We start from the raw sequence: 6,385 nt of genomic DNA on the forward strand, positions 1-6,385 counted from the left end.
TAAGATTTTATTTATTTATTTGTCAGAGAAAGAGCACAAGCAGGGGGAGTGGCAGGCAGTGGGAGAAGCAGACTCCCCACTGAGCAAGGAGCCCGATGCGGGACTCGATCCCAGGACCCTGGGATCATGACCTGAGCCAAAGGCAAACACTCAACAGACTGAGCCACTCAGGCATCCTGCAAAGAACTTTCTTAATGTTCCATTGACCCTCAGTGTCAAGCAATCTGTAAGTCATCAGCTAAAGCTCTATCCCAACAATAGAGTTAATAAAATTTCCATCCTTATAATTGTCATTATCATCTATTATTTATTGAGGCTTTCCTATATTCCAGGCATTGGGCATAGCTCTTTACTCTTACTACTTCTTTAATCTTTACAACGATGCTATGAAGTAGATACTATTATTATCCTCACCTTACAGAATAAGAAACTGAGGCACAGAAAGGTGAGGCAACCTGCCGACGTTGCCCTGGAGTGGCAGAGCTGGTATGGAAGAGGTCTGCATGGATGTGCTCAGCTCTGCGCTGGAGGCTGTGGGGACACGGAACTATGTGGCTTCTGCTTAGTTCGGGAGGCCTCCCCGCCCACCTCACCGCCATGAGAATCTCAGGGCCAGGACTGATGATGGGAGGCTGTGGCATGGCTAGAAGGGATCACAAGAGAGGGAGCACGGGTTTCCTGCAAGGTTGGACTTGGGTCTCAGGATAAGTCGGATCTGAGCAGCAGAGAGGCAGTCGGGAGGGAAGGTCAGGAAAGACAGAGGAGACAGCTGGGTGGTGGCCCAGGCTGGCTGCAGAGCAACATCATGTGCCAATGTTTGGGTGGGTGGGGAGGCGCCAGATACCAGTGGGCCTGCCTTCCTGCTGCACCCCTGGAACAGTGCTGTTAAGCACACGTGGCTGCTCCTAGCACTGGTCGAATTGAATTGACCTGAAATAGCAGGTAAAGGTGACCCAGAGCGGGAGGAAGGGGGTTTAAGCTGCGGCTGAATGAGACCACGTCCTCTTACGTCTGTGTGTGTAGTTGCTCTCCGGATGGGTCCCCACAAAGTCAGTAATGTTGACAAGAATCATTCTTCCTCATTTCCAGATGAAGAAACCAAAGCACAGAGAGGTGGAGCAAGTTGTCCAATGTCACACAGCAAGTGGAGGCTCATACTCAGTCCTCCTTAGTTGCAGATCCAAGATTCCCAGGAGGAAGGGGTTTGGATCAGACCTGGGGACAGGTTTCCTGTGTCTAAAAGAAATCATGAAATACTAAAACACTGCCATTTAGGGCGCCTGGGTGGCTCAGTTGGTTAAGCGACTGCTTTCGGCTCAGGTCATGATCCTGGAGTCCCTGGATCGAGTCCCGCATCGGGCTCCCTGCTCGGCAGGGAGCCTGCTTCTCCCTCTGACCCTCCCCCCTCTCATGTGCTCTCTCTCTCTCATTCTCTCTGTCTCAAATAAATAAAATCTTAAAAACAAACAAACAAACAAAAAAACCACTGCCATTTAGACGCAGAGAGAGGTGTTTGGGATCCACACAGAACTGGGTTTGAATCCTGACTCTGTCACTTCCTAGGTGACCTTGGGCAAGTCAGTCATCTCCATGAGGACAATGGCAGTGCCTCCAAGAGGCCTTTGGAGGACTGAAGGACTCAATGGATGCATGTGACCCTCATGGCGACTAAGCACTCAATAACTATGAACTGTTGTTTATTACCATCAATGTGACTGAAGTTGTTTAACCTCTGGGTCTCAGTTTTCTCAACTGGGAAATGGGGGTGATGTTCAGGAGGGATCCTGAACAGGGCAGTTGGGAAGACAAAACGAGACAACATGCCCAAGTCCTATCCCGGTGCCTGGCTTAACAGACGTTCTTTCCTTCGTCCCTCATGTCAAATCTACGCTCGTAGCGTAAATGATGTGCTGGTCTAAGAAAAGCACCACTTGCCAACTTGAACGCACAGGCGTGAGCTGAGGAAGCATAAAGCACTTTCCTCTCCCCCGGTGAGAGAACCTCCACGGGCTTCGGGGTAAAACAGTCGTGTGCTGAGTGGGAGTACTTAGTGCCAGAGGGATTGTACTGGATTCCGCTTCCAAGATTCTCCTCGGGGCCTGGAGATGCAGTTAAATGGGGCAGAAGCAGCCAAGGCCGGCCATACCTCTGGGCAGTTGGGGCACATCTGCAAGGAGATCCTTTCGGCTGGTTAACCAGGGGTAAGGCAGAATGTTCTGGGTTATAGGACAGGGACCACATTCCTCTCCTGAAGACTGAGCAACAGACCTGAACCCCTCTTTGTTTTTTCTTTTTAAACAAACCACCAATTAATGAGTACTAATTATGTTCCAGGCACCATGTTAAGCAGTTTATATCCATCCCAGCCACTGCCCTCTGTGCAGCCTTGGGCAAAATTACTTAACATCTCTGAGCTTCATTCTCCTCATCTATGAAATGGCTTTAATAGTATGCCCACCTCAGAGGATTGTACGAGGATTAAATGAGCTAATACAGTAGCCGTCTCAGCGAAAGCTAGCGACGGGTTTTGCTGTTCATTATGTATTTTCGTCAATGTAATCTTCACAATGACCTTGAAAGTAGGAACAATTGTCCTTTTCCTCTTCCTCATCTCATGCCTGTTTGCAGGTGGAGGGGGGTGGTTGGAAAATGAAAGCTGAGATGTTAAATGAGTGGCTTCTGAGTGCTGACCTGAGCATGTGCAAATGTACGTGGAAAATGTGATAAGTCAGGTTCTTGAGCCTGAGTCTGCAGAGGATGGCTCCATGAGTCCAGGATGAGCCTGATGATGTGTTTGTAGTGGGTACAGCCTCCCAGGGTATTCAGAAGTGGGGAGCTGGGTCCAGTGACTGGGCAAAGCTCCCCAAGCTAGGGAGGGGCAGAGGGTTTGAATGTAGAGATAAGACCCTAAACTAGCATTATTTACACAAAAGAATGCTTCCCACTCGCTTCTGCCCCCTAGGGCTGAGGAGGAGAGGTCCTCATTGGACCCTCTCTCCGAGGAGGAGGGCTGGGGGGACTCTCTTGAGCAAGGTCCTCCAAGCAACCATTTCAGGCCACCCCCACCCATCATGGCTTCCTTTCCCCAAAGCCACCAAGCAAGCCAAGACCGCGCTTGGTGGATTCTGGAAGGTTTCACCACCAGCCAGGGACGCAGGCCCCATGGGCTGCTCCCAGACTCCTCTCCCAGGCTTGTCTCTACCCTTGGGTGCCGCTGGGCATTCAGAGAGCCTCTGGCAAACTTCAGGAGCTGCCAAAGCATTTAGTTCCTTTGATCATTTTATTAATAAACGTGTACTGATGCCAATGACATGCAAACTGCCGCCTGGGAGCAGAAGTGGAAACACGCTCTGGGGAATTTTCTGGCTGGATGGTGGCGACATGAGAAACAAACAGGGATCTATGGGGAGAAGGGAGCCAGGCAGCCGGATGGCCCAATTTAGGGCATCTCGGGGCATTCAAGGACCTCCCGGGTTTGTGAAGACCTTTTTGGGAAAAGGAGAGTGCAGAGGAACTGGTTGGGAAGGAGCCTGGTGCTCCGACGCTCCAGCCAGAGGACTCGGAGCCCCTTGGGGCTGGGAGACTTGCCTGGCCCAGCCAGGGACAGCCAGACCCACCTTCTCCCCTAGGGCCCCCCTAGACCCTGGGTGTATGGGGAGGGGCAGGGTGGGTGGCAGTCAGATCCCACATAGGATCTGAAACCCCAGAGCAAGGGGAAGGGCAGGGAGGCACCTGCCCCCAGGCTGCCAGCCTGATGTCGGGCTCCGGAAGAAAGAGTCTGAATCACACGTAGGAAGTGGGGGTCCCTGGGGCCAGGCACATAGCAGACACTCAGTACACACGGCTAGCATTATCAGCACCTTTCCAGGATGTGGTCAAGAGAAATACTCAGAAATGCTGTGCCCAATAACGACAGGCCAGAAAAGTGGGTCTTGATGTAGAAGTCACTGGCAGGCAACGTTGCGGGGGGCAAGTTCCAGGCCTTCCTTGCTCAGCCTCGCATGAGGGCACCAAAAGAGCCCTCTCCTCCAGCCAGGATGTGTGTTCTCTTCTATTACTGGCCAGTGAATAAATAATCGGAAAGCCTTGCCAGGATCCACCGTTTACCCTTTAAGGGAATGAACTTCTGTTTCATTTGGGGAGTTAAAAAAACAACAACAAAAAAAACCCTCCCCAGACAAGAGCCTGGGTTGGGAAGTGTTTCTCCCAGTTTCTGTCCCCCGAGTGAGCTAGACCGATTGTATGGATGGTGATGGGAACCTGAAGATGCCCAGGAGAGGCTCCCCCGCAACCCTCCCCGCCCCCCTCCCCGCCCCAGCCGCAGGCACCACCTGGACATGACCCCCTGCAGAAAGCCAGCACTGCCCACGCAGGGCTCTTCACTAAGTGCACCCAGGCCCTTATAACAGCAAAACATGGAAATACATTTATTCAGTATACACTTGACTCAATCTATATATTACTCAATACGATCATTCCTTCACGATCATTCCTCAACACGATCATGCATTATTGAGTAACATATTATGAATGTTATCAAACACACCAATACAAATTAAAAAGTAAACTAAACTAGACTAAAATAGCTTTTGGAGATGTTTTAATAATGCTGAATTGTTTTCTGCCATCATTAGCTAAGATCTCAAAGCAAAAAGCTATACTTAAGGTTTGGCTCATTAGTTATAATGGTAGATATAAATTCTTCAAATTGTCCCCTCACTCCTTTGTGAGACTTGGGGACCACGTTCTTGTGAGACCCAGTCCGACCGTCATCGTCTTTGCTTTGCCTGCAGCAGTCTGAGCGGTTCCCCCCGGGAGCGGAGCGTCCATACCACCCCTTGCTCTGTGCTTATGCTCTGTTTAGTGTTTTCTTACTTTATTTTTTCCCCTTCATTTCCTGTTCTTTTTAAGTCCCTTGTCTGTTTGGTGAAAAATCAGGTGAAGGGTATTATAATCTATAAAGCTGCTGAACTCACATGAAGAGAACAAATTCTTTGCTAAAAGCCAGGAGAAAGGCCTGGCGGCAAGGCTCTCTGTGCAGCCCCATTCCCACTGGTCCCTGGTGTAACATTTGACATAAAGACCAAATATGGGCATCAGCATCAATCTACAAATACGGGTGAAGTTTAATTCTTTTCCCTTTTCTTTTTGATAAAATGGAAATAGAAATAACAATGTCTAATATTCTTTTCCCCTCAAGGAGCTATCTTGCACACCTCTTGACACAACACTTCGGAGACTTCAGTGTCAAGCTTCTCACTGTTCCCCTCTCCTCCTTTTTTTTTTTAAGATTTTATTTATTTGAGAGAAAGAGAGCATGAGTGCGGGGGGAGACGCAGAGGAAGAGGAAGAAGCAGACTCCCGCTGAGCAGGGAGCCTGATGTGGGACTGATCCCAATCCCAGGACCTGAGCCGAAGGCAGACGCTTCACTGACTGAGCCACCCAGGTTCCCCCATCTCCCTCTCTTTTTAACCAGTCTCTACTGCAAACAGTCACCAACATGAGCTGATGAAAATGTGGATGTGATTAAGCCACTGCCCCTTCCTTGCTTCCCATGGGCCTTGGGGGGACAAGTGAAGCTTCTTACCAGGTCTTGCTGCTTCTGCTTCTCCCAGCTCACCTGTCCCCCATCTTCCCCTCCTCCTCTCCCCTGCTGCATCGGTCAGGGGGGCCTCCCGAGCTCCTTGGTCCCCTCCTGCAGCACCTCCATCCCGCATAACACGCGCTGGCTTCCTCTTATCCTTCAGGTCTCAGTTCTCACGTCACCCCTCAGAGAGGCCAGGGTTGGCCCCTCATCTAAAGAACATCCCCATGGGGCGCCTGGGTGGCTCAGTCGTTCAGCATCTGCCTTCGGCTCAGGTCATGATCCCAGGGTCCTGGGATCGAGCCCCGCATCGGGCTCCCAGCTCCGCGGGAAGCCTGCTTCTCCCTCTCCCACTGCCCCTGCTTGTGTTCCCTCTCTCGCTGTCTCTCTCTCTGTCAAATAAATAAAATCTTTAAAAAAATAAAGAAAGAACATCCCCCCGCCCACTACCCCTTCTCAGTGCCCCTTCAAGCATCAATCACATTTTGTCACTATGTAAATCTGTTTGTGGACTCTGCTCTCTCCTCCACTCCATGATAAGCTTGGGGACCACCAAGCTTTCACAGCTGTGTGCCCAGAGCCTGGTACATTGTAGGTGCTCAATAAATGTGTGAATAATGAAATGAATGAGTCAGATCTGAAAGGATCTACAAATGTTTTCTTGGACTGGACTCATCTCTTGGCCACAGCTAGAAGCTCTGGGATATGGGGAAGGAGCCTCCCACCTCCCAGGGCTCCTACCTCTCCAGCCTCCCTCACATCATGGAGGCCGGAGGTACCTGTCCAAGGCGCTCAGAGAA

The sequence above is a fragment of the Neomonachus schauinslandi genome, chromosome 11, assembly GCF_002201575.2.
Source record: "Neomonachus schauinslandi chromosome 11, ASM220157v2, whole genome shotgun sequence".
Taxonomy (NCBI): domain Eukaryota; kingdom Metazoa; phylum Chordata; class Mammalia; order Carnivora; family Phocidae; genus Neomonachus; species Neomonachus schauinslandi.